Here is a 21,760-nt window from a genome sequence, read left to right on the forward strand (position 1 = left end):
GTAAAGTATCAATATAAGAATTTATAAAGTTGGTAACTATATAGTGGTACTATGAGAGAATATTCTTATTTTTAGGACATACACATTGAGGCATTTAAGGGTTAATGATGACAATGTGTGTAACTTACACTCAAATAATTTAGGAAAAAATTTACACACTCATACACACAGAAAATGATAATACAAATGGGTAAAATGTTTAGAGGAGGTGAATCAGAGTAAAGGCTATACAGGTGTTCTTTTTGTTATTTATATTTTTCCAGATTTAACTTTCTGTATATTTAAAATTATTTCCAAATAAAAAGTGTAAAAAGTGTTTTATGGTTCCTCAAAAAGAGTGTGCATTTTCTGTTAGGTGCAGTATTTCATATGTAGTAGATGAGAGTCTTTTTAGCTATGTTATTCACATCTTCTATACCCTTAATAATGGCCCTCTTCATCCATCTGATTTGGTGGTCTACTTCATCCATCAGATTCAGAGAGTTAAAAAAAAATCCCAATAGCTTTATATTATTGAATTCCTACGTGGTTTTGCTTTATACATTTTGAAAATGTATTGTTAGGAATATTATTGTTTCTTCGTTTATTTTTAACCTTTTATAAAAATATTTTATTTATTTATTTATTCACAAGAGACACAGAGAGAGAGAGAGAGAGAGAAAGGCAGAGACACAGGCAGAGGGAGAAGCAGGCTCCATGCAGGGAGCCTGATGTGGGACTCAATCCTGGGACTGTAAGATCACATCCTGGGCTGAAGGCAGGCACTAAACTGCTGAGCCACACAGGCGTCCCTCTTTTTAATTTTTATGTAATTTCACCTACTATAAAAACAAACAAAAAAAAGGCACACCCACTTGCCAAATCTGGGATAAGCTACATAACAAAGTCAATAATGGTAATAATAGGTCATAATTTAAGGAATAAAGTAAGAATCTATGAGTCCCTGCTGATACAGATAAATAATGAAATAACAAATAGGAGGGGAAAGGTCATCTTCATATTAAAATGTCAACTAATAAATGTAGAGCAAATGATTCAGTTAGAAAATTGTCATTTGGCAGCCATGATAGAACAATTACATTAAGGAAGAATTATCAAGGAAGGCTAAAGTGAATGAGTGATTTTGATGACAAACAGGATATTTGTATAATCTCAGAGTATACCTCCCTATAAGTATGTATTAATTACAAAGGGAACATAGTAACTTCATAGTGGAGAAACTTGACAGACACCATCTTGACTATATGATCAAGTTTAGTTCATTAGATATGGGACAAATCAATATTTTGTCATCTAGGTCATGAAACATCTCCAATTTATACTTAGATGGTTGTATCCATTACATGATATTTTCCCATGGGCTATGCCCATAAATGCATAGATTCCTGGTGTATTTACCATAAGCAATCCAACCAACAGGGTTCATCCAGTTAAAAGCATTCCAAAGATAAGCCCTCCCTGTTAGCAAATACTTTTAACTCTTTTGCTAGGAGGTAGTCATTAACATTTTCACAAGGAGATTAGGCCTAGACATCTGCCTCATTTCTGCCCCCACTCTCTTTTTCCCCCCCAATAAATGGAAAGGAAAAAACTGTAGACTTACTGCTTAACCCTTTTCTTGCCATAGACAACACAAATATATGCATATTCTCCTCTATAGTTTTTTTTTTTTAAAGAACCTTTTATTACCTTTATGTACAAAAAATTCAACAGCATCCATTCAGCCCAGTTTGGTGGCCAGTTCTTTAGCGTTTGCTTTTTGCAGCTTGGCGATGCAAGCCACTGACTTTGGACACAGGACATTGCCTCCCCAGTGGCACCAGATCTCATCATATCTGTCATTGTAGTTGGTCTTGATGGCATCTACCAGATAAGTCAGAGCCGCTTGTCTTCCAAGTTACCGTGTAAAGGCAACAGTGGTGCAGGTCTTCCTGTGGACCAGACTCCCCAGCCTGGCCTTCCCTTCATAATGTAGTAAGGAACCCCCATCTTATGATATAAGGCAGGCAGGAAGACAATGAGCTCAGTGGGATCCACATCGCATGTGATCACTACCAGCTGAGCCTTCCTGTTTTCCACCAAGGTGGTGACAGCGTTAACCCCAGCTCAAGGGACAAGTGGCCTCTTAGTGGGGACATTCCCTTTGCACATAGTTTTCTTCTCAGCCTGGGCCAACAATGTCTGCTTCTTCTCTTGCTTTATGTCTGGTCTGTACTTGTGGGCCATCTTAAGCAGTTCAGTAGCTGTTTGGTGGTCCAAGGCCTGGGTGAACTGGTTGATCGCGGAAGGCACTTTTAAACATTTATAGAGAATAGCCCTTTGCCACTGCAGCCAGATGTAGTGGGGCCATTTGACAAAGAGGGTGAAGTACTTTTTGGCCTGGATGTCCTGTCCAATGCCAAAATTCTTGGGTCTTTTTTTGAACAGGGCATTGACCACCTTCCTGGCCTCCTGCTTCTTCACAACAGCAGGGGCGGGGGCCACCTTCTTCCCCTTTGCCTTCTTTCCTTTCAGCATCTTGGCTTGCTGGAGGACTCTCCTCTATAGTTTTATTCCTGGTGCCCTTCATTGAATGGAAATCCTTTGTCTTGAGCAGCCCGGGTGGCTCAGCAGTTTAGTGCTGCTTTCAAGCCTAGGGTGTGATCCTGGAGACTTGGGATCCAGTCAGGCTCTCTGCATGGAGCCTGTTTCTCCCTGTGTCTGTGCTTCTCTCTCTCTCTCTCTCTCTCTCTCTGTGTGTGTCTCTCATGAATAAATAAATGAAATCTTTTAAGAAAGAAAGAAAAAGAAAGAAAGAAAAAAGAAAGAAAGAAAGAAAGAAAGAAAGAAAGAAGAAAGAAAGAAAGAAAGAAAGAAAGAAAGAAAGAAAGAAAGAAAGAAGAAAGAAAGAAAGAAAGAAATCCTTTGTCTTGATATAATTGTGTTCAACAAATTTTCCTCCATGGCTTGTATTTTTTAATTGTTTATGAAATTGCTCTCCACCTCAGGTCACAAAAATACTCTCCTTTCTTGTCTATTCTTGTCTCAGCTTCATTGGATAATATTTCTAAATCTTTATTGCAGAGTTGGAACAGCCCTCCCGATCTCCTAGCTTAATGCATGTGGCTCTGATCCGGCTCCCTGTGTGCAGGGTGTGGGCTGCCCTTTCCTTCCCGAACAGGTGTCCTCTCTCTAGGCCCAGCATTTAAGGTTCTCCTAGTTTCAAAAACTCCATTTTCACTTGAGTCCTTGTGCTGCTTAGAGTTAAAGTTCACTCTCTTTTTTTTTTGACATCTTCAGTTTTTGCTTTTAGCTTGGCTATGTTTTTCCTCTCTCCCTATTTTTTTTTTTAATTTTTATTTATTTATGATAGTCACACAGAGAGAGAGAGAGAGAGGCAGAGACATAGGCAGAGGGAGAAGCAGGCTCCATGCACCGGGAGCCCAACGTGGGACTCGATCCCGGGTCTCCAGGATCGCGCCCTGGGCCAAAGGCAGGCGCCAAACCGCTGCGCCACCCAGGGTTCCCCCTATTTTTTTTTTTAAGTAAAATTTTTGCGTCTTTTTTATGTATGCAGCTTTGGTGATAGGCAATCTTTCCACATAAACCTTGCCTTTTATATTGATTAAACAGTTGTAATTTTTTCCCTCTGTAACATCAGAGGAAAGAAACCAGTTACTTCTGAGGGTAAGAAACTTTGGGGGGAAATAACAGAAATATCTGAGGAATTTTATCAGTTTTTTGTCTAACGTGATATGTGATGTGACTTCCTCAATGGATTTCCCTCAATCTTCAGGAAAATATTCCTTTTCTTCAATGCCTTTCATTGTTCACAGAATTCATACAATTTGAGGTTCAAATTCCACTTCTTTTAGTAGCTATGTGACCCTGGAAAAATTATGTAACTTCTCAGAGTCTCAGTTTCCTTATTGCTTCCATCAGGTTAATAATATGCACCAAATAATATTTTTGTACTAAATGAAAAAGATCATGTAAATGCCTTTCCACCCCCATGCCTTTCCACCTCCTAGAACAAGAAAAACAGAATAGTAGAATGGAAAGATTTCCAGGAGGATCTGATTTGTTACTAACTTACACTGCAGTTTTGTCAGCCTCAGCCTAACAGTTTCACCGCATACAAAATAGTCCCTAAAATTTCTTCCAAATTAAAAAGTCCATGACATAGGTTTTACAATTGCATTTAAGATAAAAGCCTGACAAAGCCCCTGTGTAGTACATTTTTTCTTTGCAAATGTTTATTTATATTATAAATTTACTAAATGAGAGAAGTGATTTGACTTATGAGTTAAATATCTCACTAGGTAGTGTAGAGTATTTAAGTTCTCTGCTTTATCCCTATACACAGGTATGGTGCAACCAATTCCAAGATGTATGTCAGATAATGTGTTCCTAAAGTTATTAACTGAAATGATAAGTAGGAATGGAAGGAAAAAGAAGAGGCAGGAGAAGGGGATCAGAAATGCTGAAGAGATGTTTGGGTGAGCAGGGGGCATTGGCTAAAATCTGCTTTTACTTTGGAAGTTTATTTAAACATTTAGTCCTTAAACACAACATTGAGACTAATTTAAGTCTCCTGGTTTTAATTTGCCGAATTTGATGATCACGTGGAAGTTCCGGTTACCAGCAGAAACCAGTTTTCCCTTGTAGCTCCAAATGACAAAGAACTGAGTGAGATAGAATGGATAAGGGCGCTGTGTGTATTTTTACTCTTTTACAAGTCATCAATCTTCAACGAGATTCATTTTCCTACAGGCAATCTAAATTGATCCTTGGTCATTGGAAAATAACAGGCTATTCTTAAATAACTGTGAATAGAAGGCTCAAAAGTAGCTCCTGTTGGAAACAGTTGCGGAATGTTCAAGAAATATGCACATATACACACACAAAGAGGCCTCTCCCAGCAATGGAGGAACAGCTAAACTGCATTGCTGCAGAAGGCCATCGATCACATTTATTACACTGCAGACAGCAGCAATTTTAAGTGAGGCTGGGTTTCCCGAATGAATTCCAATAATTCAAGTTATGATTCCTAAACTGTGTGTCAGACTAATTCAATATTATTTGTGTGCCAAAAAAAGAGTTTAAATTATTAGTTATATAATATGGGTAAAAATACCTGATTTTTATTACTTTACTCATTAATAAAGACATTACAAACCACAAACCATTTGGTAATTTTTAAAAAATAAAATAATGAGAGGAACTGTGCAAACCCTAGCAACTGTATCACAATTGCACGAATGGTCAGGTGTTTTTTGTTTGTTTTACATCAGAAATAGATTTATTTGGAGTATACTTTGAACTTTGAAGAACACTTTTTTTTTTTTTGAGGTTTTTGTTGTGTTTTCCAAATTGGAAATGTTTTTATTGGTTTGTGAATTACAAAAGTAACTCACAGCCATGAAAAAGAAAAAAATACAAGATATATAAAGTGAAATCTCCCCCGGATGACACCATTTTTGGATATGTAATTTTTTTCAAAAAGATGTATGTTTTTCAGGTTTTTAATAAAGAGTTTTTTGCCCATCCCTCCATCTATCCGTCCATTGAAACATATTTCCATTTTGAAAAGTAGAGGTTGGGGAGAAGGCAGGACACAGTGGGTTCCTGTTTCCATGGAGTGGAAGACTTACACATCTCACATAATAGGGCACTACTCAAGATCCCCTGTAAGCACAGAAAGGCAGCCCTGCTGTAGGGTATATGGAGCTGTGTGTTGGGAGTTTGGGTTTCCATGTGCTCATTTCAGCTTCATTTCTAACTAGTGTGCAACCTCATTATAAAATGTGTGTTTTTTGCATGTTAGTCCACCTCGATTATATTCTGCTTTAGAAGTGTGTTTTGAGAAAGGGATCATTAATTCTTTTTAAAAAATTTAACTGTAAGTAGGCTCCATGCCCAATGTGGGGCTTGAACTCACGACCCTGAGATCAAGAGTTGCACGTTCCACTGGCTGAGCCAGTCAAGCACCCAGGATCATTAATTTTTGATGAAAGATCATTTTTATTTACAGGAATGATCAATTGTGGGTGCTCTGAAATACTCTAACCAATCAAAGAAAAAAACCTTATAATGACTACTCAACTAATCTCCTTTAAACTAAGCTTAAAACATTTGATGTTTTTGAGAAATAGAAACAGATGCCTCTCTTGGTTCTAAGAAAATGCTTCAAAAATTGATCATGTCTGGTCATTGATAAGATGATAGTAGAATTAGGATTAGTAGCACAGACAAAGGTTTGGGAGTGGTTGTCTATGCAGGCTGAATTTCAAAGATGTGGTTCTCAGAAATACAGAGGGTTTTGTATAGAGCTGAATGAACCTTCCACAGTCTGAAAGCCCATCTTTGGGAAACAAATATCTGGTTGCCATGGAGACACTCAAGGTGGATGAAGGATGGATTAATCAAAATACAGTAAATCCTTTTTACGAGCTTCCTAAGAAATCTAGTGTGACATGAACCCTCTGGACTGTCTCCTCCTGTTCTTCCCTCCATCACACAGGAAATCCACTATGGATACAATGACACACATTTATTGTGCTGAGTTCTATGTCATTCTCTCTTGCTTGAAAGGCATCATCATACAAGCACAAGTGTTTCTCAAACATTTATTTTTTAAAATAGTCTTTGAAATTTAAGGGAAAAAATGATCTTACTCTCTCTACAACAAGGAAAGAGAGAGGTTAGAAATAGTCTCTGAAAACTATTTATTAACGGAGCTATATTCTCTAGGGAATAAAGATTATGAAATAATTTGTACTGAGATAGAAGCAGAATGCAGCTTGAGTCTAAAAAGAAACCTACTCTGCTCATTTTATTTTCTTTTATTTTCTTTTTTTTCTAATCTGATCATTTTAAATGTTTAATTTAGTCCAAAGCAAGTCATTTCAGTCTAAATATTAGTTAAATAAATGAATGAATCTAAATAAATTATTAACTTGAAAAAATTAAGTGAATAAATAAATTAAATGAGTATTCCCTTTCTTCTCAACAAACTGACGGGTCAAATTAATCAAAATAGTTAATCCAGTTGTGGGAGACATTTTCAGAAGCCTCCAGTAAATCATTCTTGGGCAGCCAATTCTATTTTAACCCCTGGTTTTGGATAGCCACTGCATCAAGTAGATTGGACGCGCTAGCACAGAGAATCAAGCTGATGTAAGTAGATTTTGGACACTCTCCAAGAACAGATAAAGGCTCACAGTGAGGATGTCAGGTACCATAGGCATGGAAGCCCAGAGGGACCCAATAGAGAGCACAGGCAGGGAGGTTTTCCACAATGGCATGCTGGGTCTGAGAATCCATGTGTTCTCACAGACTGAAAGGCTGATGGGGGGGATGCAAATTGCAAAGGAATTTAGCATAGGGTGAAACAGTGGTTCTCGATTGGAGCTGACTGTGTCATGACTGGGCGTAGGGAAGGCTGGGAGGGAGAGCTACTGGCATCTAGTGAGTGGATGCCAGAGATGCTTCTGAGCATCCTACAGTGCACAGAACAGCCTCCTGGGGGGAAAAAAAGTCAAAAGTGCTGAGGTTAAGAAATCCTGCAGTAGAAGAAATAGTTAACAGATTCTAAGCAGCCCTTTAGATGGCTCATCAATTCAAGGATTTACATGAACAGAACAAAAGGACTATATCTTCTGAGCAGAGCAATAAGTAATCAGCTCTGGACTTGGAATTTGAGGCCCTGGATCTCCATCTAAGCCTCACTATTTATTATTACCTATAACACGGCAGCCTCTTTGAGGCTCACTTGCTTAATTTGTTATAGTAGAATCAGCCAACCTCGTATTGAGTGAGATGACCGGTGTGAAATCACAGAATACAGTGAGTGTTCAAGAAATAATGACTGGAAACAAGCCAAAGTGTCTTGTCTTTATTTTTAAAACTATTGACTTTAAATTTAATTTTATAATGAAGCAAGGCGAGTCAGTTTTGACCAATGGTGACAAAAAGAAGAAAAATTATTTAAAATTCATTATTTATTTTGGATCTTCACATATTGTAGGGGAGGAAAAAGCTTTCTTCAACCCTCTTAGGGTCCCTGGCTGGGTTTGAAAATGGACATAAAACAAATTAACAGAAGAAGCACATGTACATTTCATTGAATTTTTACATGTACATGGGAGCCTTCGCAAGAGAATGAAGACCCAAAGCAGTGACCAGAGTAGAGAGCTTTAAACCTTTCAGGCAAAGAAATAATGAATCTGAGGAAATGACAAGACAGAGAGGTTTGGGCTAGGGGTGTTCAATGGTGAAGAAGTAACCAGGGAGATAAGGGTTAGTTTAACAAGGTTTATTTATCAGATTTCTCAGCCCCCAATTCCCTGTCTCTCGTGAGAAGAATGGCTTCCTCCATCCTGGTACAGGGAGGGGACCTTTCACTTGGGAAATTTATGACCTGTTTCATAGGAGAAGGGAGACGGGGGAGGTCACAGTGACCTTTTTCTGTCGCTTTCTCAGACTTACTCAGTTTAAGATACGTGACATGCCAAGGTACCATATTTTGGGGTGGCATGTCTTGGACCCCATCAGTATGAAATATAATTTTTTGCTTAGAGGCTGCTGGGTGTGAGGCTGCAACACTGCAGAAGGCTATATTTCTTTGCCTTAGGAAAAAGAAGATAGGGAAAATGTGTGGGGAGGGCCAGTGGGAAGGCTGGATAGAAGTGCAGGGTGCAGGTATTTACCAAGATCTCAGAGATGATTTGCTTTGGGATATGCAGCGTGCCCCTCTCCTCCATGTCACCACCAAATATCAGTAAAGTCTTCGTTACTCCTTTGCGATTTGTGGGTGAGAATTTGTTTGTTTAGTTTTTAATATCACTAGTGCTGATTCCTGCTTCAGTGTGACTACATAGGGGTATCATTAGCCCACGTGAAGAAAAATGATCTCAAACTTGGAAATAAGTCAAAGGGTGATTAATGTCATGCTAAGAACATTTTCAAACAAACCTACCTAAGGATCGTCAGACTCTGGTAACTTAGAATTGTTTGCATAATTCATTAGAACTCAGAGATTTTAAAATTCTGAAAGCTGATTTGGGGCCATGTAATTCTTTTTTGTTTAGTAGGAAGGATAAACCTGAAGGTTATGGTTTTATTACCCTGTAGGATTTTAACCACTGTATACCTTTGTCTAAATCAGCAATTTTATTTCAGCATGACTTTTCTCCCCATTTATTGTAAACATCTCAGTTTCTTACATTCTCCTTTGAATTGTTTTTATCATTCTGCTGGTTACCTTATTAATAGGTTTAATTAATCTTTGGTATGAACTTACTATCTATATAAGAATTATATTTCCAAAGAAATTCTTTCAAAGAAAGAATTATATTTTCAACATCTTGAGATGATGCTTTGGTACCCATATGCAGCCTTTGTGTGAATTAGGAAAAAAGTGTTCCTTCTTTGAATACAGTTAGTTTTCTTATGTTCAAGTGCAATTTTTAGAAGATAGAGTATTATTTATTTTTTAATAATAAAATTTACAACAAGCCTGAATTCTATATAAATTCTACAAATTAAATTATCGAATACACAATAAAGGAAATACAAATTTTTGATCGCAATAATAACTCAGTAGAATACTTAAGAAACCAGTAAGATTTCATTATTGGTTATAAAATAGCTTTACATCTTGCTTTCACAGAGATAAAATTCTTTATGACAGTTTCAGTGCCTATTTGGCTTTAGTGTCTTGTTTTCTAAAGAAATGAACAGTTTTTCTCATGACATTGTATACCTTTAATAAATTTTATTTTCACAAAGCTGTAAAATTGTCCATTGGCAATTGCAACTGCAAGGTGAAATTTATCCTGGGAGCTACAAAGCGTTATTGGAAATGTGTCATGTAAATCATTGTTGCAAATATATGAGATACTTCACCTGGAGTATTCTAAGTGTAGATTTTAGAAATCAACTTAGTATTTAGTTGCCTATACATTGAATTCCCATCAGTATCATTCCCCTTACTTTGTTCACCAAGCAATTTCAACTATTCGTCAATAGCTCCTATTCATTGGAATTCTTTAAGTTACACTGGCCATCTGTAACACTGAGAGGCCATTATGTTCTTTCAGACTTCCCTTTGAAGGTGGTATTGTTATAGCTAGCTTAGAAAAAGAATTGAATTTGGAATTGAGTTTTGGATTGTAGATGGGATTCTAAGTTGACACTTCTTATTCCTTCCTTGGTACTGTCTATACTGGGAGACTTGCCATCTATGTCAAGATAGTCTGCTATTTGTTCAGTATCAATATATTTTTCATAAACATTATCGCTTTGTCTTAAAAAAATGTATAATTCTGGGCAGCCCTGGTGGCTCAGCAGTTTAGCGCCGCCTTCAGCCCAGGGCGTGATCCTGAAGACCTGGGATCAAGTTCCATGTTGGGCTCCCTGCATGGAGCCTGCTTCTCCGTCTGCCTGTGTCTCTGCCTCTTTCTCTCTCTCTCTCTGTCTCTCATGAATAAATAAATAAAATCTTTTTTAAAAAATGTATAATTCCTTTGATGCTTTCAAGTGCATCGTGTACACTGAATTTTTTTTCTGCATCATTTTGCATTTAACATCAAATTTTACCCAGCTATTATGCCAAATGAGTACTGAGCAAATAAATGTAAAACTGGTTATTTTTAAGACCAAGCTTTTACTTGTGTTGCAGAAATATGTAACAATTAATGTCACAATAATTTCTAACAGAGCATTGCCTTCTCTTCAGTGAGTTTCTCCTTTTTTTTTTTTTTTTTTTGAAAAAAAATTTATTTATTGAGAGAGAGGAAGAGGAAGGGCAGAGGGAGAGGAAGGGAAATCCTCAAGACAACTCCCCACAAAGAGGGAGCCAGATGCAGGGCCTGATCCAGGGCCCTGAGATCATGACCTGAACTGAAATCAAGTTGGACACTTACTCGACTGAGCCACCCAGGCACCCACCTTCAGTGAGTTTCTAGTGTCATGATAGATTCAGCTTGACTTTCTCATCATTTTTTCAAAAATGGCTTCAAATTTATCTTTCCTAGAATCATTTTTAATCAACCCCAACACAGAAGCCAAAAAAGATGTTGCATGTTTTTTATCAGGATGAAACAAAACAAGGAATATAGAATGTTTTGTAAAATTTTTCATGATTTGCTCCTGCAATCCCTTGTTTCCCATGTATATTTGTGGCACCATCATGTCTCCTAGTCACTCAAATTGTTTTGTCTAGATTCAGTTTTTGTAGACATTCTGCTGAGAATTGATATTATCTGTGTCAACATAACGTGACTGTTTTTCTCCAAGAGATTCTAGCCCATGAAGATTAGATTGAAAACCAATAAATAACTAACGTCATCATTTGTTTCAGGAAATTCTTGCAAACCAATTTATTCAGGTGAATAGTTGCCTCACTGTGGCAAACAGCTAGTCTTATCAAAAAAAAAAAACCTGTGTGTTCACCCGCACAAACAGCTTGCTTATCAGGACAAGAATTTGTTTATCCAGACTTGTTTTAAGACCTGCTGTGTCCACCAATCCTAATGTATTACATCATAAACTTTGGCCAATCTTCACCATTTTCCTACCTTGAAGGACTTGCCTTAAATTACGTGAGTCCAGACCCTACAGCATTCCCCTGCTGAGACACTAAAACTCTGTTAAGATGGTGCTCTCCCATATTTATAGCAGCCATGTCCACAATAGCCAAACTGGAAGGAGCCTTGGTGTCCATTGAAAGATGAATGGATAAAGAAGATGTGGTCTATGTATACAATGGAATATTATCCAGCCATTAGAAACGAAAAATACCCACCATTTGCTTTGACGTGGAGGGACATCAAGGGTATTATGCTGAGTGAAATAAGTCAATTGGAGAAGGACAAACATTATATGGTCTCATTCATTTGGGGAATATAAAAATTAGTGAAAGGGAATAAAGAGGAAAGGAGAGAAAATGAGTGAAAATATCAGTGAGGGTGACAAAACATGAGAGACACCTAACTCTGGGAAATGAACAAGGGGTAGTGGAAAGGGAGGTGGGGGATCCCTGGGTGGTGCAGCGGTTTGGCGTCTGCCTTTGGCCCAGGGCGCGATCCTGGAGACCCGGGATCAAATCCCACATCGGGCTCCTGGTGCATGGAGCCTGCTTCTCCCTCTGCCTCTCTCTCTCTCTCTCTCTCTGTGACTATCATAAATAAAAAAAAAAAAAATTAAAAAAAAAAAAAGAAAGGGAGGTGGGCAGGGGGTTGGGGTGACTGGGTGATGGGCACTGAGGGGGGCACTTGGCGAGATGAGCACTGGGTGTTATGCTATATGTTGGCAAATTGAACTCCAATAAAAATTTTTTTAAAAAAACTAAAGCAAGAAAGATACATAGAGGGAAGATTTCATGAGTGAGTTAAAATGTTAGTTTAAGAAAGCCAATGCAAGAAAACATACATAAAACATGCACAACAGTGTGTGTCTGTAATACATATGGTATACAAAATATGCATTGCTGAATTTGTATACTGTACAATAAATATTTATTAAGCATTTGCTGTAAAAAAGAAAGAAAGAAGAAGAAAGAAAGAAAGAAAGAAAGAAAGAAAGAAAGAAAGAAAGAAAGTCTTCCCAACCCCAGCAGTGCCCTCATGCCAATTCCTATAATAAATCTCACATTTTATGTGTCTACATTAAAAAAAATAAAAACAAAAACAAAAAGATGGTGCTCTCCCTTGCTGCCTTAAGCCTAATACACTTGATTTTGCTTGACCAACAGTTTTTTCTGGAAATTTTTTGAGAGAGTCAGCAGTCAACATTATTTAAAATACATATAGTCTTTTCTACTCATGTCATTACTGAACAAACTACCACAAAATATTCACTTACAGACATGTTTGCCTTTTTTGGAATCCAAAAATCTGGTAATAATTCTAATCTGTTCTACACAGCTTGCATCAGGAGTCGTATCTAAAATAGGTGCAAAATATTTAGCACTTCTTACCTAATTCAAACAACACATCATTTGCTGTTGATGTTTATATTCTAAGAAAATGCTCTGTCTTCAATGTTATTATTTCTTTCAGTTCCTTCCAGATGAAGAAAATTCCCATTATTATGCTCATGAAGTTCTTGGATGCTCTGAATACTAGCATTGCCACACCAAAAAAGAATCATCTCTCTTTACAAAGATGGTGCTGAAGGGATAGAAAGAAGCCCCTGCTCCTCCCAAAGCCAAAACTAAAGCAAAGTCTTTGAAGGCCAAGATGGCTGTACTGAAAGGTGTGTCATAAAAATAAAGAAGATTCACAAGTCATGTACCTTCCAATGGCCCAAGACACTGTTTGTTTTCTTTCTTTTATTTCCTTTTTTTTTTTTTTTCCGATGCAAGCACACAAGGGTTTATTTACAAGCTCAAGCTTGGGTCCAAGTATACCTGACAGAGTGGAGCAGGGACTTGGACCCACAACATTGTTTTCAAAGGCAGCTCAGATTATCTCTGAAAGAGCATCCCCAGGAAAAACAAACTTGACCACTATGCCATCATCAGGATCCCCCTGATTCCTGAGTCAGTCATGAAGAAAACAGAAGACAACACACTTGTGTTTCTTGTGGATGTCAATATCAATAAGCACCAGCTCAAACAGGCTGTGAAGAAGTGCTACGACATTGATGTGGCCAAGGTCAACACCTGGATCAGGCCCAAAGGAGAGAAGAAGGCATATGTTTCAATGGTTCCTGACTGATTCTTTGGATGTTGCCAACAAAATTGGAATCATCTAAACTGAGTCCAGCTGGTTAAAAATATGAATTTCTTCACCATAAAAAAAAAATCATCTATATTGTGTTTAAAAATTGCGCAAGGGGCAGCCCGGGTGCCTTAGTGGTTTAGCACTGCTTTCAGCCCGGGGTGTGATCTTGGAGACCTGGGATGGAGTCACATCAGGCTCCCTGCATGGAGCCTGCCTCTCCCTCTGATGAACAAATAAATAAAATCTTTAAAGAAATAAAATAATAAAATAAAATAAAAATTGCACATGATATTTGATCTTGCTTTGGAGTAGTTTCTGTTTTGTAGTGTTAATAATTATGGTTATGTTTAAAAAATCACAGTTCAAAAAAATAAAATCACAGTTCAATTTTAAATGCCTAACACTGTTTTTTGATATGCATTTAATTTTCTTCATCTTAACTAAGAGCATGTGATAAATGCTGCCTATCTTTGTACTATTGTCAAGCTCCAGTTGATTTTTTTCCACTCCCTAAGACTTTGACATAGAGACAAAATACAAACTCCTTTTAAGTAAAGAGGTTTAGCATTATTTCTTTTTCATTTGGAAGAATTTGTATGTAATGTTCCTCAAAACTTATCTGTGACTTGAGGTGGATAATTATCAACCAGTCGTCTAAATATTAACGTTTTATGGATGTGTACTTGCATTCATAGAAAGTACGTTAGGTTTAATGGAGTGTTGGCTTCTTTTCTCTTTGAGTTTATTTATTTATTTATTTTCTCTTCGAGTTTAAATGGCAATTCATCTCTTATGATTGACGTGGAGATAGAAGGTAAATTCGTGTTCTGTCCAACCAGTGACATTTCAATGCTACATTCTGCTGAAACTATTAAATTCTGGATCTTTTTCTTTTTTCCTCCTGCTTCTCATCTATTTTCTCCAAAAAAGTCAATTATACAGAGAAGTTTCCTTTATTTTCTCTAATGGATTTGTTTTCTTATCATTGGTAATTGAAAAAAAATTATTTTTGACATCTGAAAAGAAGTTATGAGTAGTTTAATATTTTATCTTACAGTGTGAAACACTTAAAAATAATAGGTTTGGGGAAAATATAACTTTACAGTATAGAAACCTGGAAGACACTACCTCAACTGAGTGATCAAAGTTAACATCTCAGTAATGAGATATCAGCGTCATGTGCCTCCTGACATGATGTCCTGAGAAAGGCTCAACATCGCTTCTCTGAAAATCTTACAAAAATATCATAACCTAAATTTATCATGAGGAAACATCAGAACACCCTGCATGTCATCTTCCAAGACCAATTTTGTGACACCAGGTGTGTATCTTACAATTCAATTCAGTTCTGATACTAAGTACCTGGAGTTAACATAGACCCCATAGGTTAGGAGGCTCAGTCTAGAACAGCTTATGGAACTCAGGATAGTGCTGTACTTCACAATTACAGTTTTATATACAGGATACAACTCAAGATGAGCCAAATGGAAAAGATATATAGGGCAAGTAGTGAGGGGTGATTGGGTGTGAGGAATGCAGAGCTTCTATGCCCTCTCCAGGTATGCCACTATCTGGTACATTGATGTGCTGTTCACCATCCCAGAAATTCCCAGAACCTCATTATTCAAAAATTTCTTTGTCAAGGCTTCATTATATAGGCATGATTAGTTAAATCATTGGCTACTGGTAATTTTTTTTTCAAGATTTTATTTATTTATTTATTTATTCATGAGAGACAGACAGAGAGGCAGAGACACAGGCAGAGGAGGACGCAGGCTCCACGCAGGGAGCCCAACCTGGGACTCCATCCCGGGACTCTGGGATCATGCCCTGGGCTGAAAGCGGTGCTAAACCACTGAGCCCCCGAGGCTGCCCTGATTTTTGTTTTTGCTTTTGTTTTCTTTGGCAACTGGCCTCATCTTAGGGTTAGGAGTAACCACATTAATATAACAAAGACATTGCTACCACTCAAGAAATCCGGGGGTGGGCTGGGGGGTGGGGTGTGTGGGGGGGTGGGTTTAAGAGCTCTGTGGCAGAAACAGGGAGCAAAGACCAAACATATTTTTTAAATATAGCACAACCCCAAATATGTGACATTCCACAAAGTGGAGTATTTGCTTATTTTTTAAAAAATATATTTTTTATTTATTTAATTTATTTATTTGAGAGAGAAAGAGAGAACACAAAGGGAGAGGGAGAAGCAGACTCCCTGCTGATCAGAGAGCCTGATGTGGGGCTCAATCCCAGGACCCTGAGATCATGACCTGAGCTGAAGGCAGACACTTCACTGACTGAGCCACCCAGATGTCCCTGGCCTGTGCTTTTAAGAATTGTCAAAGTCATTTAAAAAAAAAATTAATAAAACAAAGCAAAATGAAACTGTTCTGTATTGGAAGAGACTCAGGGGTCATAATAAACAAATGCAATGTGGGACCCTGGATTGGATCTTTTTTTTCTAGACCAGGAAAGCACATTTCTAGGACAATTGGTAATATTTGAATAAGGTCTTTGATTGGCTAATAGAATGTTAGTTTCCTATTTTTGATCATTTATGACAGTTATGTAAGTTATTAACATCAGGGAAAGGTGGTGAAGAGTATGCGGAAAACTTTTATACCATCTATAATAGTTTAAATATCATTTATTTAAAAATAGAAATAAGTTCAAAATAATATACTTGTTATACACTCTAAATTTTAATCGCAGCTATTTTTATAATGACGAATTTCCATCATAAACACTTCCTATAAAATATATAGTGGATGATCATTTAGTGACCTCGAATTTATGTCTATGAAGTACTGCTTTGTGAATTTTTCATGGCGTGTGAATACTAGTTATTACATAATGATTTATATCATAGTGAAAGAACTTAGACATTGTTGAAAAAACAAAATTCAACTGAATAAATTTAAAGATCTTGTTGGCTTTATTCAATGATTTATGAATCAGGCAACATTCCATTTAGCAGATAGAAAGAAGCTCCCAGGAGCTGTATGAAATGGAAGACTTATAGGCAGGAGGAGGGAGGACAAGCAAGTTACCAGTGAAGAATGGATTGTTTCAGGCAAGGTCACCTTCCTTTAGGGGACAACAGGGATCTATCAAATGGATTACCTCAATAGTGCTGACCAGGAAATTCCAGATTGACTGGTTAAGATTACATTCCTGAGAGAGGCTGAAACTATAATTAGGTTAGGTAGTAAATCTTGATTAGGTGATGTGTGCCTTAGCACAAGTGACTCTATTTGGGACCTGTTATTTTCTTTTTTTTTTTAACAAGATCTGTATTAGAAACTCAACAATGCCTTTCTATACAATAAGCAAATAGCTGATGATATGAACGATACCAAATGTCAACTTTAGCCAGTGTCATAGCACCAATAGGGAATTGTGGTCTGAATTTTATGATACTTCCCAATCGATGTATTAGTTGGCAAAGTGTATTAAAACTGTGCTCTGTAACAATCAATTGACACAATTTTATCCTTTAAAATTTGTTGCAAGCCTGCATGGCAAACAGCAAACAAAGATCAAAGAAATGTCCCATAATCAATTATGATCATTATATCTGAATATTATATTCCTGCCATGGCAAATTTAAGCCATCTCTCTTTCTTTCTTTTCTTTCTTTCTTTCTTTCTTTCTTTCTTTCTTTCTTTCTTTCTCTCTTCTTTCTTTTTGAAACATCTATTTATTTGAGAGAGAGAGAGAGCAGTGAGAAGGGGCAAAGAGAGGGAAAGTCTTTTTTTTTTTTTTTTTTTTTTTTTTTTGAGAGGGAAAGAGTCTTAAGCAGATCCATGCTAAACACAGAGCCAGACCCAGGGCTTGATCCCATTACCCTGAGATCACGACCTGAGCTGAAACCAAGAGTTGGATACTGAACAGTCTGCACCACCCAGGTGCCCTGCCATCACTTTCGAACTATTGTTTTTCAGTTAGTGGGTCTAACGTAGTATTTCAATCATCAAGTCTAAGGGCAAACTGGTCCTTTAAACTAACTTTTCAGTACCCGGGGACCCTAGATCCAGAGAGTTCTTTGGTGAGGCAGCCTGGATTTGGTGACAGACTAGGTTGGGACATTGAGGTATGATCTCTGAGGACATGTGGCAATTACATAAAAGATTATCAGGATGTGTTGGGCACCAAGGTTAAAGGTTAATGATACTGGAAAGCCTGTCTTCAGAGCAGTTCCGAGAGGTTTATGGCAGGGACAACTGCCAGAGGTCTTCTATCTCCTTGTACAAAAGCAGCTCAGATGGGTTTGCTCTTCCTCACACTTGCTAACTACACTGTGGATTCAAGGTCCCCTGGGTCCTTGACACCAGTGACACACTTCTTTCCAGTGTGGCCAGTGTTCTTGAGCAGCTGGTGGATGTGGGAGTGTCATCCGGGAAACCAGACAATTCAATGGGTTCTGTTTCTAAGGGGCTGATGCTATTCCTGGCAAAAAGAGTGTGAAATATCAACACTCAGGTATTTCAGAGCAAGCATGAGAGAGCTATGAGGAGAGTGTACCCTAACATGAGAGCTGCAATGGAAGAGGAAGCACTGGGTTATGTCCTAATCACCTCAAACTGGAAATAACACAAATATCTCTCCTGAATACAATGTAGACACTGAGGTATTTATAATACATACATACAATGAAATACCATATATGAATGAAAAAGAATGAACTTTTCAGGCAGAGGCAAATTTAATTTAAGATTAAGACAGCATTACAAGATTACTCAGTATATAGCATTGAGAAGATTCTTTTATCTTTTATGGAGAGAGAGCATGTGTGTGCACTCATGAGCAGTTGGAGGTATGGTTGGAGGGAGGAGCAGAGCAAGAGGGAGAGAGAGAATTTCCAGCAAGCTCCACACTCAGCACGGGAGCCCAACACGGACTCAATCTCATCACCCTGAGATCATGGTCTGAGCTGAAATCAAGAGTCTGGGACGCCTGGGTGGTTCAGTGGTTTAGTGCCTGCCTTCAGCCCAGGGCGTGATCCTGGAGTCCCGGGATCGAGTCCCACATCGGGCTCCTTGCATAGAGCCTGCTTCTCCCTCTGCCCGTGTCTCTGTGTCTCTCATGAATAAATAAATAAAAGTCTTTTTAAAAAAATGAAATCAAGAGTCTACACTTAACCAACTGAGCCACCCAGGTATCCCAAGACTCTTTTAAAAAATATATAATCCACATGTCTAATAAAATCCCACATTACACACTCTAAAGTACAAGATACTGAAATAGGACACAGTTGTCACTTTTACCTTCATTTTGACCCCTGTCTATACTCCCCCACCCCCCTATACTTTTCTAACTAATTAAGTTCTCTCTAGCTCATCTCTTAACTCAGGCAAAAGACCCTGCGGGCAAAGAGGCCCATGATGGGAAACAAAACTACCCTCTCAAGCAATAAGGGCTGCCCTGAACCAGAAATACTCCACTTGATTGACCCCAAGACAGTGAACCACCTGACCTTTACTGCCCAGATGCTCATACCTGCCAACCTTTGTCCTGCATTCTTATGTAAACCTGGCAGTATTTTCAGCCCTTTGAAGACTGCCTTTGGAACACTAGTCCACTGTCTACTGGGTGGTGGCTTCATTGAAGTAAATTCCTTTCTTGTTTCAACCACCACTCATCTCTCTGACCTTTGGTTCTGTCAATGGTGAGTGGCTGAACCTGGTCTGTTCCGACTTCGTGATGAAGGTGCTCTTACACCTTTGGGCCCTGGTTACAACACTACTAATAAATTTTGTATGTACATAAACTCCCTGGGTGGATTGCAAACTTCTTGGGGACAGGCATTGAATATTATATTTATCTGATTTTCAAATAAGTATTTGTCAATCATTTGAGTCAATGAGTGAATGAAAAGGAATCAGCCAAGGAATGAATAAATGAATGTTAAAAAGGGGAGGCTCTTCATCACAAGTGCCCTCCCTAACCCCCCCCCCCCCCAAAAAAGGGGAGGCTCTATGTCCTCTTCACTTTAAAAAAAAAATCATCCTAAAAAAAAAATCATCCTGGTCTAGTCGTAATCTTTTTTTTTTTTTTTTAATTTATTCATGAAAGACACAGACACAGGCAGAGGGAGAAGCAGGCTTCCCATGGGGAGCCTGATGTGGGACTTGATCCCAGGACCTGGGGATCACGACCTGAGCCAAAGGCAGATGCTCAACCACTGAGCCACCAGGTGTCCCCTAGTTGGAGTCTTTTTAGTTTGTCTGGACAATGTCTGGTATGTATACCAGGAGCCAGTGTGAGATGAGAGATCCTTCTTTTGAACTGAGCTGTTGGCTGAAGCCTAGAGAGTGGCTGGGGAAGTCTTACTAGATCTAAGTCCTATTTAGTGTAAACTATAAACATAACGGTGTTGATGAAAGTGGACTTACATGACCTCCATCATGGCCTCATTCTGTACTTACTAATTAAGTTCATTCCAACTTATCTCTTAACTCAGGCAAAAGACCCTGTGGGTAAAACATACCCTGCTGAGAACTGAAACTGCCCCGTCAGGCAATAAGGACTGTCCAGAGCCAACGAGATCCTGCATGAATGACCCCGAGACAGTCATTGACCTGACCTATACTGCCCAGCTGCAGGGGCCCACTGATCTTTGTCCCTCATTTTTCTTATACAAACCTGTACGCTTTTTCAGCACTTTGGAGACAATCTTTGAGATGTTAGTGTGCCATCTTCCTGATGGTGGCCTCACTGAAATAAATTCTTTTCTTGTTTCACCACTACCACTGTCTCTATGCTTTTGTATTTTGTCAGTGTTGCCTGGAGGAACCTGATCTGTTTGGGATGCCCAGAACCAGGTGCTCGGGCACCCCTGCTGCCCTGGCTGCACTGAAACATAGATTAAGTGACAAAGGGAGAAAGCAAACACCCTCAGGATGGTAAGTAAAAGACTTTGGTTCTCTTTCTGGGTGGCCTATTTAAGGGACCAGAGGCAATCAGTGGACCGCTTAATTTCTCCAAAGCTTTGTGTCTGCATATGTCAAATGGGGTCGATAATCCAAAAATTATGAGAATCACCAAGACAGTTTATGTGGAATCAAATACCTGCAAAGGATTTCGCTCATATTGGCATTTTCAATCTCATGGCCACTTTAAAGATTGGAAAAACAAAAGACCTCTTCTCATAAAGTTAATACAAAGCAACCAATTACAATTACTGGCCAGTAGAGCATGATTTACCATATTTTCCAGAAACGTGGGGCACTTCTGGAACCCTACCAATCCCCACAGATATGCTACCAGATTATGTGTTTCCCTTGTCGGAAAGAAAACCACAGGCCCAAAATGAAGTCACTTATGCTAGGCCATGTCACCAAACTGGGGCTTAACACCTAACATAAGTACAGTTGCAACCTCTCTCAGCGATGTAGTTTTAGCTGGTCAGTCAGGAATTTTCTGGTCAGCGCCAGTAAGGTAATCTGTTCCGAGGGTTCTCTCTCTATCCCCCAAAGAAAGATGAAGTCATCTACCTAGTAAGACCCTTGTGTCCTCATGGGAAGGTGACCTCACCCAAAATAATGCTTTTTGGGGTTTATGGCTTCCTTGTTCTGCCTTTAAAGCCTTTTCCCTTTCTGTAGCTCTTTGGAGCTCCCTTTTACTTCTAGATGGGATGTTGTTCAATTCAGGAATCATGAACATAAGGGCTGCTACCAAACCAAGAGCTGGAACTAGCAGGCTGCTGTGTCCTGCAGCACGGTAGTAGCCACTCTAGGCCATAGGATCCACCTATGGATCAGTCATGAGACTCCAGCTGGGATTCAGGCCTGGGCACACACCTGTGGTCTACTCTCGAGGAAGCAGAGGCCAAGGAGGCATTGGCTGTGTGTGACTCCTGCCAAAAGACATAAAAAGCACCTGAGGTATCTGGTACAGATGAGAGCAATTTTCTCCAGGGACTATATATCCAGGCATGGACTTAGGTCACTATGTGGGTCTTCATTTTTTTTTTTTCTTTTCTCCTTTTACTCTAATAGTTAAATATGAAGACCTGAGCATGACTTTGGTGGGCTTTTAATCTTGAATTAAATTAG

General features: G+C 38.6%; 1 pseudogene; it reads right to left on the minus strand.

Moving 5' to 3' along the window:
• Positions 1–1,720: 1,720 nt before the first annotated feature.
• Positions 1,721–2,517, minus strand: LOC112906996 (large ribosomal subunit protein eL8 pseudogene; annotated as a pseudogene).
• Between the last annotated feature and the right edge of the window lie 19,243 nt (positions 2,518–21,760).

This window comes from Vulpes vulpes, chromosome 7 (assembly GCF_048418805.1).
Source record: "Vulpes vulpes isolate BD-2025 chromosome 7, VulVul3, whole genome shotgun sequence".
NCBI classification, from domain to species: Eukaryota; Metazoa; Chordata; class Mammalia; order Carnivora; family Canidae; genus Vulpes; species Vulpes vulpes.